Genomic DNA, 11820 nt, shown 5'->3' with positions numbered 1-11820 from the left:
CCAGAATGTTTGTTCACTTCAATCAATGTCTGAAAGTATCTGCTCTGAAATCTCTGTTTCCAGGATATTGGTCAAATATTTGAATGGGGCAGCTAGTTAATTGACTCAGACAGAGCACTTGACAGAGAGGCAGAGGGAGAGGCTGCGGGGCACCGCTACACAGCTGAGCCCAGAGGTAGGCCTGGCGGTTCCCGAACCTTGGCAGTCACAACAGGTGCTCGGGACAGGGCAGGGGACGGTGGGGCCAGGGGTCCTGCAGAAGTGTGGGTTCTGGAGCCAGCCTGCTCTTCCACCCACTGGCCATATGGCCTTGGGCAACCGGGCCTTAGTGTCCTCCTCTATAAAAAGGGATGACAATAATAGTACCCATCTCATGGGGTTATTATTGGCAGGAATAAAAGGGTTGATGCAGGTCAAGCATCTGGATGGGCTATTTGCAAAATGCTGGCCACTATGATTGATTGTGATTGCTCCTTAGTCTGGCATTCGGAGGTCTCCAGGGGGAGTCCCATGCTGCAAGAGGGTGTTCGGGCTGGAAAGGAAGTTCCAGAAATTGTGTGCTCACAGTCTGCCCTGGCTGGTGACACTTCCCTTCCTTATGGTCTCCAAATCATCCCAAGAGCACTGCCTTCTCAGAGAACACACCTTTTTCTGACCTCTTGAGGTATATGTTCTATATGCTATGCTTCAAGCTTTCCTGATGAAGTACTTGTGCAGTTGGGTTTTCCCTGGGGCCTATATGGACATGTCTAGTGAACTCATGGGTGGGCTTGCAGGGGTTGACATTCTCACTAAAAGAAAGGTCCCTTCTCCTCCCCCCTCACCTTTTCTTTTTTTAAGATTTTATTTATTTATTTATTCATGAGAGACCCACACAGAGAGAGGCAGAGACATAGGCAGAGGGAGAAGCAGGCTTCCGGGAGGGAGCCCAATGAGGGACTCAATCCCAGGACCCCAGGATCATGACCTGAGCCAAACACAGATGCTCAACCACTGAGCCACCCAGGCGCCCCTCCCTTTCTTGTTTTAAATTGCTTTAAACACAGATTGGGAGTAGGGAGGGTGGCATGGTGTCCCCATGGCCCTGTCTGGGCCCTATGGAGAGGGGGACTACAGGCCGGAACTGGAGAAGCTGCTTATATGGAGCGGGGCAGACAATGCACAGGGACTCAAGCAAGGGTGCCGAGGGGCCCAGGTTTCAAGCACAGCAGCAATAGTCGGGGAGAAGCAGTCCTGGTCTCTCCCCATGGTCCATTTTGGTTTTGGGATCATGGAACATCCAGGGGAAGCTGGGCCATTCCAGTGGCTATGGAAGGGTGCTGACAACAGGGGCCCAGGTGAGTTACCCACCTCCGGTGGCTTGGTGCAGGGGATGCCCACAAGAGGTCAGGGGCAGAAGACCAGGTCAGTCATATAGCACATGGAATCACCTGTCTCTCCGCACCACAGGGGCCCCTGCAACACCTGGGGGCTTTACAGAGAGCTGAAGTGTTAGGTTTTGCAGGCAGGGAAGATGGGCACAAGCCAGTAACTTCAGTATTTTTAGAGATTCCATTCCCACCTACAGCTGAGCAACCCTAGTATCTTTTCTTGTGTGTGCTTGTCATCAACCAGAGGACAATTTTTTTTTTTTAAACTCTGTTAACATTCCCACTTCACAGATGCGGAGACTGAGGCACAAACAAGAGAAGTAACCTGCTCGGGGTCCCCTGACACTTGAGCCCCCTCCCTGGGGGGCCCTGCTCATAGCTGGTACACAGCGAACACCACCGAAGACACGGATGTGCTGGCAGGAATGCAGGGGCAGATGTCAACATTTTTGTTCCCTCGGGGGAGTCATGAATCAGAGCTGCGTGGGGGGTGGGAGATGCTGATGGGCTGAGCTCCTTGCAACTCCATCTGCTTACTTACCCGGTCTGCAGGGAGCCCCAGGGCGGCCCCCACCTGTGCCCCTACCCCACCCACTCCTCCTCCCTCTGCCTTGCGGAGCTGAGCCCGGAGAGCCGGGGAACTGCAGCGTGGGGTTGTTGGGTGACTTCAGGTTTAATATCTTTGTAACCATATTGCAAAAGGGCATGCCTAAGACGGCGCCTTTCGCTTAATCTTTCTCTTTTATTGCTTTTTCTCTTGTATGATTTAACCTTGCACCAGGTATCAAGCTAGATAAATAAAAACTTTTATTTCAGATTAGCCCCGGCTGGGGGCTGCCTTGAAAGCTGAGCAGTCATCCAGGGAGTCAGATGAAAAAGGGAGCTGGGAATCTGAGCTGCTTAGAGGGGCTCATCTCAGGTTCAAAGCCCCCAAAAGATATTTGAGACCTTTTCTGAGGGGAGGGGCAAAATCTCCTCCAGTGCCCACAGCCTGGGGGTGCTCAAGCCCGCACAGCAGCCCTCCGGACCCCCTCCCAGGTGGCCCCACCCCCACTGCCTCTTCTCACCCCGTATTTACTCCCCAGTGCTCCCTCCCCAGCCACCGGACCCTGCTTTTGTAGACTCATTTCCCAGTGGATTGTGGGTTCCACAGGGGCAGTGACAGTGGCTTTCACTTCGCTGTGGGTCCCCAGGGTCCAGCATGGAGCCTGGCCCACAGTAGGCACACAGGCAATATTCAGGGTTAACTGAATGAATGATAGAATCCTGGGATTCCAGTCCACACCCAGACGAGCGGGTTGACACGAATCATTTCATTTCCCAGGCAGCATGGTAAAGGATGGCAGGAAGACTGTGAGCTTGGGAAGCAGGGAGATAGAGATTCGAATACTGTGTCCACCCCTTCTGTGCTGTGTGACCCTAAAAGCACGTTTCAGGAGATCCGTGAGTTTGGTTTCCTTGTCTGTAAAATGGCTCTGGGCCGCCAGATCCCGGGCTTATGGCGAGGGTCAGAGACGGTGTCTAGCCAAGGCAAAGTCTCATGCTCAGTGACAGACACACAAGGTGTTGTTCATAGCAGCACGATTCGCGATAGCAGGGATCAGTGCACGCACTCATCAGCAGGAAAACAGATTGCCTGTGGCATTTTCACGTGACGGAGGACTATGCGGTAATAAAAAGGAACAAATGAGACCTACGCCCCCAAAATACGAATGAATCCCAGATATGTAATATCGGGCAAAGAAAACACAAGTCCCGGAGACGACGCATATAACATGATACTTTTTAAATAAGCTTCAAAGGCAACTAAACCCAAACAATATGTGATCCGTGTATATGTGACAAAGGATCACACAAGCACGGGAATGGAAAACAAACCCAAGATTCAAAGATGGGGAGGAATGCAGCCAGATGTGAGGTATGGAGGACAGTCTGGCTCTTGGGGTGGCTGCAGGGGTGGGGGGGTTCATGGGTGTCCACGATGTTATTAAAAATTAATAATGTAGCTAAAGAGGGCCAACATAGACAGATGTTGATCATGATCCAAGAATTATGTCTCTAAGAGTTCCGAGAGCCTGAGGTGTGCCAAGCGAATACAGAGAGAAAATGCAAAATAGATGGCAGCTAATTTCATAATCCTCTAAAGATCTCAAAGCCTTGGAAATCCAGTACAAAGAGGTCACCTGAGAGATGAGGAAAAAGTGGACAAGAGGCAAATTTGTTAAAAAGACAAATGCTTGTTGACACAGGGAAACTGGACAAGAACGTCCCTGCCAAACAACCTCCAGCCATGAACTAGAATAATCCGCAGCCCCATGAGCAACCTCCAGCCGTGACTGATGTACCAGACCCAGGTGCGCCCGAAGAGAAGTTTCCTGGGCTGAGTCTAGGTGCGGTCCCTGCCCAGCTAGGGAGGAGGACCCGACGGGTAGCAGAAGAGGTGCTAGTTGGGCCCTAGGGGGGTTGTTCGTGGGGCGGGGGGGGGGGCTCCCACGGTACATGGGACATGTAGGAGGCTCTGCAGTATCCTGAGCAAGGGACAGGGACACGTGCCCCTGAAGAGGGTATGGGAAAGAGCGGAAGTGGGGAGGGAGGGTCTCAGACCGCAGAGAACTTGCTCAGAGGTCCACTGACGGATGTTCTCAGGGGAAGGACGCAAGGAGCACGGTTCTGCTGTTGGCCTGAAAGGCACAGAGGGCGTCCTTAAAGGAGGGAGGAGGAACAAGGGCTTCTCTGGTTTATCACAAAGGCCGGGCACTGGAGAGTGCTGGGAGCAGGAACAGGCTGGGAAGTCGCCCATCCCTGAAGAAGGAGGGAGAAAGATGGGGGGTGGAGGGGTGGGGGGAGGAAGTGCAGGCTTTCCTGAGGCTCACCAGGAGAAACGGAGCCTTGGTGGGAGAGATCAATGTCATTTAGGTATGGTGGGGGGAGAACTGTTAATAATATGCCAGTTTTTTTAAATACATATATGTATATATTAAATATTAAAAAAATATTTCCCCAGGGACGCCTGGGTGGCTCAGCAGTTAAGCATCTGCCTTCAGCTCAGGGTGTGATCCTGGAGTCCTGGGATCGAGTCCTACATCGGGCTCCTTGTGGGGAGCCTGCTTCTCCCTCTGCCTGTGTCTCTGCCTCTCTCTCTCTGTGTCTCTCATGAATAAATAAATAAAATCTTTAAAACTAAATAAATATATATATTTTCCCAGTATATTTGTGGGGTTTTTTTGGATATTTTTTTATTGGGAGTTCGATTTGCCAACATATAGTATAACACCCAGTGCTCATCTCGTCAAGTGTGCCCGTCACCCAGTCACCCCAACCCCCACCCCCTCCCCTTCCACCACGCCTTGTTCATTTCCCAGAGTTAGGTGTCTCTTATATTTTGTCACACTCCCTGATATTTTCCACTCATTTTCTCTCCTTTCCCCTTTATTCCCTTTCACTATTCTTTATATTCCCCAAATGAATGAGACCATATGTTTGTCCTTCTCCGATTGACTTACTTCACTCAGCATAATACCCTCCAGTTTCCCAGTATACTTGTATAATTATATAAAAACCCACCAGAGGCACTGTCCCTAGATATTTATGAATGAAGACAGTCATGGGCTACAAGTGGAATAAACCTTGGACACATTTGTTCCTGCTCTAGAGAGAATGCCTACTAATTTGCCAGTGGCTTCTGGAGGGCTGGGTAAGGCTTGGAGACCTGTCCGGAGACCGGGAAAGTGTGCGGGGATCAATTAGTGATGTCTGCCTTGGGATGGGATTGGTGAATCCGGGTATGTGTGGTGATGCAGGTCTGGGGTAGCAATCACGGGTTTAAACAGATCAACTTTCCTTTTGAATATGCCCCTTTCTGCCCAGGCCACCACCAGGACCCCCAAAAACCTAGACTCAGAGGTTAGATGCTTCTTTGTCTCCTCCCTTTTTTTGTACTATTTCTTTTCAGTATGTCACCAGAGCCTGCTGCCTGCCTTCTTGTACATCTGCACAACGACCACCCCTCCCAGTTGGTGTGACAGCCTAGGAGCGGACCATCTTCGTCCCAGGGCTTCCTGTTCCAATCCATCTGGAACTCCCATGAGATGAAGCTTCTAATGACTCCCTGTTCACCCTCCTCAACCCCCCGCCTTACTCAAGAGCCTTCTTATTTTGCCTTCTATGGCCTCCACCAACTGGCCCCGCTGCCTGTCTCGGATCTGCCTTTCACTTCTCCCCGGCCACCTCTTGGCTCCAGCCAGGTGGGTCATTTTCCCCTGTGCCCAGCAGATGCTCCAAAGTTTCTGGCGCTTCCAGACACCTGCTGTGCACCCCCAAGCTGGGGGCTGTGGCGTGCGATTCAGAGATCTAAAGCAGGTCTGATATCCCTGAGTTTTCACTTCTCAGGGGTGGGGAAGAAAAATGCCAAGTGGTTTAATCACAAGGGCTTTGATGTATTTCAAACGATGGGCTCCTGTGATAGCTGCTTCCCACCAGGCCACGGCCAGGGGCCCGATTCAGTAACTGGCATACATGTCAGCTTGTGCAAGTCTGGCTGTATCTGATTATTCTCTCCTCACACACGCATTGCACACTCATGCACACACACACACACACACACAGCCTTCACTCAAAGGGCTCAATGCATTTTCAAGAAACTGCCTCGCTCGTTAATATTACAGCAAAATCCAGTAAAGAGTGGCACGTGAGGGCTTTGTCTTTCACTAACACCCCTGGGCAGGTCCCCAGTGTGGCTGGTGGTGAGGCCACTGCCCTTCAAGCTGGGGTGAGGGGTTTTGACCCTGACACTGCTCACTGATTCTTCATTCCAGGCCAATGTTTCTCAACCTTCCTGTCATCGCCCCCACTACCAGCCACTTAAGACATGTTTTCTGAATTGCTCCCCCTTCCATGAAATTTTAATACTGCTGATATATCTGCATTTTATACCTACCTGTGCTTTATAAACACTTTTTGCCCCTCATAACAAATTTTTGCCTCCTTGAAGGTAGTATCACCCCAGTTGACCGCATAGGCTTTTCCTGATCAGTACTTTTCAAAGTGTGGTTCCCAGACCAGCAGTGTCAGCATCACCTGGGACCCACCCCCTGAGGTTCCAATCCAGTAGTTTAGGGTAGGACTCAAAATCTTTAATTTCTAATAATTCCTATTATTAGATATTGATGCTGATGCCACTGGTCTGGAAACCACACTTTGAGAACCACTATTGTTATGAAAAATGGGTGTATTCTGGAGCCCGAGAGACTTCGGTTCAAATCCCTGCTCTTCTACTTAGTAGCTGTGACCCTTGGCCAATCTATATGCTCATTAAGCCTCAATTTACTGTGTGCAGAATGGAGTAATAATATCTCCCTCAGAAATAGCTGTGGGAGATAAATGTGTCCAGCCAGTGCTCAGTGCACGACAGGTGCCCAATAAATGCTCTTCCCCTCCTCTCCCCCTGGGGGATGCTCTGGAGCTGCAGAAGGACAGGCAGGCAGGGCTGTGATGAGGAAAGGGATGTGGGCTGCAAGGCATGGTTGGTGGGAGAGATGGGGCCCCCACAGCCTGGAAGGTGGTGTCTGGGCTAAAAGAGAGGCTGTGGCACAGGGCGTGGTGGAAAGCGCTAGCGTGGGCTGTTGGCCACACCCTCACTCCCCAGCCCTTCTGGCACTGGAAAGGAGTCCCTGCAGCAGCAGTCGTGGGAAGGAGAGAGTCAATTGACAGAACTCATCAGTCTAACATGTGTGGAAACTGAAAATGCTTCCGGAAAAGTTCAGAGAGTGTCAGAACCACTTGGAGGGCTCCTTAAGACAGTTTTCTGGGCCCCCTTTCCCAGGCTTCTGAGTCAGTAATTCTGGGACAGGGCCTGAGAGTTTGCATGTCCAACAGGCATCCAGGTGCTGCTGCTGCTGGTCTAAGACCGTCATGCTGAGAATCGCTGCTTCACAGCCTCCTGTAGATGGGCTCCCGACTTCAGGGGACGGAGAAACAGTGAGAAGTCTGGGTGCTTGCAGGAAGGTGATGGCAGGATAGAACCCTCGGTGCCCTTTGGGACTGAATGATGGAAGCCTTCAGCCTGGGCTTCTGGCCACCAGGGGAACCCTGCTTGCTGGCAGGTTAGAGTGGCCTCGGCTAGTGATGTGGGCTTCGGACAGCACGCCACATGCCTGTCTCCGCCGCATCCTGACAGGCAGCAAGGCAGGAGGGAAATGTCTGGCGTCTTTTGAGGCCTACCATGCAGTGCCCTGAGGACACTCACCAAACACCGCTCAGTTTAGAGAGTGAACTCACTTATTTTTATTTTCACAACTCTGAGAAAGATACAACTGGCCCCATTAAAAGCTGGGGAATCTGGTCCTTCGAGAGTTTCGGTCACCCACTCAAGGGCACTTAGGAAGACAATGTTCTTCTCCAGAACACAGAGTGGTCAGATATTAAATTAAGCAACGTCCCTGTTCAAGGGGGCTCTAAAGCCATCTCAGGCCATGGGCTGGTCCTATGCCACCTGTCCCAACAGCCACCTCTTGTCACCTCGACCTCCTCACCCTCCTTTGGCTCTGCTGTCTCTGTTCCCCCACTGGGATGGCCAGTTGGGGGACACCACGACAGCCTCCCCTTGGACCTGCTTATTCCCACCTGCCCTCCCCCAGCCCACTGGGTCCAGTCTGACCACAGTGAGCTTCCCACAATGCTCTTCAACCATGTCCCTCCCCTGCTGAACTGGCTCCCTGCTACCCTCAGGAGCAAGGCCTGGCATTCTCCTGAGCAGGGCATTCCACACCCTGCCTGGCTGGGCCCTGCCTCCCTTTGTGGCCTCCTTCCTCCAAGGCCTCTCTTGCATGCCACGCTCAGCCATGCTGAATTACTGCAGTTCCACGAATGTGCACTCTCTCCTGCTCTGGGATCCCAGTACACGCTGTTCCCTCTGCCAGCAACACCCCAACTCCACAGTTCCTGGCTAGTTCATGCTCATCAGTCAGTGGGTGGCTTAGGTGATCTCAGTGAGTTTCCTGATCCCAGTGACGGCTGGTGGGGGAGGCACACCCTCCCATGGATTCTTTCTCACTTCCCATTACAGATATTTTTAAACACACAGAGAAGTATAGAGAACCATCTAATGGGCCCCCTAGGGAGCCATGACTCCTTGTCTACACAGCCCCTGCTTCTCAGTCTGCCTCCCTACCTACACTATAGGTTCCTGAGGTCGAGATGGTGCCTCTGGCCCCACACACTCTCAGGACATTAGTGCAGCTCTTGGCCCACAGAAGACCCTCCATCCACTTTAGGTGGATGCCAAGAGTCCACATTCGTTGAGCATTAAAATCAAGTGCCCCTCTCTGTGCTTACATATCTTAGCTCCTGTGGGTGCACAGCCTCCCTGGGAAGCTCAGGCTACTCTTCCCTTCATTTCATAGACTGGAAAACTGACAGTTCGAAGGTTACACAGCTGGTCAGGAGAGCACGCCAGCGAGGCAGTCTAACTCTGGAACAGAGCTGCCCACAGAAATAGGATGTGATACACGATGAGATGAGCACTAGATGTTATACTATATGTAGGCAAATTGAATTTAAATAAAATTTTAAAAAAAGAAATAGGATGTGAGCCACATGTGGTATTTTAACTTCTCTAGTAGCCACATTAAACAATAGATGAAATTAGTTTTAATAAAATGTATCTCAATCAGCGTATCTAAAAGATCACTTTAACACATCATCAGGAGAAAACATTATTAATGAGATGTTTTATAAACCATTTTGCATACTAAGCCTCCCAAATCCTGTAGGTCACCTTACACTCTAGGCACACGTCAAGTGCTCAGTGCCCTAGCCACAGGGCAATCATACTGGCCAGTCCAGCCAGGGGTCAGCACCGTGGACAGCGGCGCCAGAGCCCACACTCGGAACCACTTTGCTTAAATGGATAAAAGAGGAAATGAGCGAATAGAAGTCCCCAGGACCCCTGGGCCTGATCTTTCCTTGATAATTAGTAATGTTTAATACTTTATGGCCCTTTGGAGTCTCTCTGGCACCATTTTATCTGCCATAGAGATTATTAACCCTGTACCACAAGATGACGATTATGGGGTGAAGAGGGGTCAAACGCCTTTCTCTGGCATACTGCTGCAGGTGCCGGAGCTGGGCCTTGAACCTACAACTTTGAGTCGCAAGTTCAGTGCTCTGCGTGGGGTGGGGCACAGCTGCCCCCTGAAGCAGGACTGTCTCCATCTGGCAAAGGAGGGTATCTGTTCAGACCCCAGGCTGGGCTGGCCATTGGGGACGGGAGCCCCATTTTGTTCGGACCCTGGAGGAAGTGATGCCCTTGGTGAGTGACAGGGCAGGCACAGGCTGAGGAGGCAGATGGGGCCCGTGCCAGGTCCTCTGTGGGAAAGAACCTTGTCATCCTTCAGTCTCAGTTTGGCCACAAGAGGCTGAGAACAAATTGATGGCAATGGAGCCATAACTCACCTCTGAAGGCCTCTTTGTTCTTGGCAAAACAGTGGGGTCATTAGTAATGGTGAAAACGCTGGTGTGCAGACATAAATCCCCCCAGCTGCAGGGCTGATAAACAGCCCGGAGGGGATGGGGGTCTAAAGGAGCCAAGCAGGTTAACCGTGTGCCATGGATCACTCATGGGCTCACACCTGTGTCCCCCCATGTGTGGACAGAGCCACCCCCTGCCCAGGCTCTGGAGGTGCCCAGAGACTCAGTCACCCATAGTGGTTGTCAGGACTCACACCTGGCTCCAGGAGCCCGAGACTCTCATTTTTTTCTTTCAAATGAAAATGGTTTCCTAACATCTAGGACCAGAGCAGGCTTCCATGGGGGTACTCAGGGCCAGCTTGGGGCAGTCAGCGGTGTGAGGGTGCCCTTGTGGGCACTCCGTCCTCCTGCTTCAAGCCAAACAGACACTGGGCTGAGACTTAACATCACCAGAAAGGCAAGTGTGTGGGGCCAGATCCTTGGCAGCCAATGTGCTCTGCAGCAGTATCTACGCTGGTTGGGAGAAGTAGAGATGAGGCCATATCCTAGCTTTCTGGCTACAGCTCCCCTGAGGTCTTCACCCTCCTGCCTGTCTGCCTGCTTTAGACTCACCTTGAGGCTGGATTATAGGGAGATCATGCCAGCCCAGGGCCAGGGAGAAGGGTGGGCAGAAACAGGTGGGCAGGCAGCCAGGTGAGCCAGGTACTCAGGATGGGGAGAGAAGGATGGCCCTTTTCTCAAGCTGCCTAAAAAGAATTTGGGTGGGGTTGTGGGCTGTGTGGTGATGAACACCCATGAGAGAGTTAAAGAACCATCATGGCCACCCTGTAAGTGAGGTCTTAGCAAGGATGGCAAATGTTTGCCATGGGGGCTGTCTGTCCTCTCTCTTTCTGTACCCGTAGCAGACTCTACCAACTGAATACCACACTGAGCCTGCTTGGCTTCATGGTTCTCTTCAAGTAGCCATCATCAATCAATCAGCTGGCGTGTGAGAGGAAACCCATATGTCATCCTTTCCAAAAGCCCTCAAAGCACATCTTTGGCATAGGGGGAATCCTACAAAGTTATGCTAAGCCTTCTGGAAGTTTCTGCCTCCTGGCCCCACCTTCACAAACATTGCCTACCTGTAGTTTCATATCCTGGGTCTTACTTCTCATCCTGTTGTTCACACTTGAGGTCTTGGCCCAGGAGAGTATGCTCCTGGACATCTCATAATATGCTACCACAGACAATTGTCCCCAGACTCCAGGGTTCAGAGCCCAGCCCAGATACCAAAGGCTGAGCAGCTCTGCCCTCCAGCCTCCTGCTCCCCGGGGAGCGAGTGAGGAGGGAGAGCTGGCTGAGGCCATCTTTGAGGGCTGGAGAGGGCCTACGGGTCCAAGGCTGGTGGCCTGGAACTTAGAATGGACCAATGCCCTGGAGGATGGCCTCTCAGTGTCACACAGGAATTTCCCGTCTGGCCATGACCTCAGGCTAGCTCCTGGCTCCTTGCTCCCCACCTTCATCTAGGCTGGGGTACGTCTGAAACCAGCCCACAGGCAATGAGACGAGGAGACAATCCCTCACCCAGCCAGTGTCCCCTTATGCTGCCACCTTATCCTGGCCCCTCAACTCTATCACTCTTGGCGTTCACTGGTGTTCCCTTAGGTCTCTAGCACAAGCCCCTTATCCCTGGGAGGCACTTCCTTTGCTTCCCAAACTAAAAAACTCATGAAGGAGATCAGCACCAGTATGGGGCCTCCCTCCTCCTCTGCTCAGCAAGAAAGGGCCCCTTGATTCCCAGGGGGACTCTGCCTTCCTGCAGAATGCCTTCCTTCCTTCCTAGGACTAGCTTTCCCACACCCTAGCCTAAGGACTATCCATATCCCGGGCACTGTGAGAAAGGACCATTCCTGGGGCCAACCCCAGTTCCGCAGAAGGAGAATCCCCGTGGGTGCCAAGGACTCTGCATTTTTGGTAGAAGCCACAGGTGATTCTTGGGCAT

General features: G+C 51.8%; 1 protein-coding gene and 1 long non-coding RNA gene across 2 annotated transcripts in view; one reads left to right on the top strand and one right to left on the bottom strand.

Moving 5' to 3' along the window:
• Window positions 1-11820, bottom strand: part of LOC140631987 (cadherin-23-like) — a 283795-nt gene that overhangs the window by 129338 nt on the left and 142637 nt on the right. The window lies entirely within an intron of this gene.
• On the top strand, window positions 10-4517 carry LOC140631989 (uncharacterized). Its single transcript, XR_012029505.1, has 4 exons — window positions 10-175; window positions 479-664; window positions 1662-3724; window positions 4375-4517. It is a non-coding gene; the product is annotated as an uncharacterized lncRNA (long non-coding RNA).

The sequence above is a fragment of the Canis lupus genome, chromosome 4 (assembly GCF_048164855.1).
Source record: "Canis lupus baileyi chromosome 4, mCanLup2.hap1, whole genome shotgun sequence".
Taxonomy (NCBI): domain Eukaryota; kingdom Metazoa; phylum Chordata; class Mammalia; order Carnivora; family Canidae; genus Canis; species Canis lupus.
The sequence above is the reverse complement of the archived record's forward strand: the minus strand, read 5'-3'. Positions and strand labels throughout refer to the sequence as shown.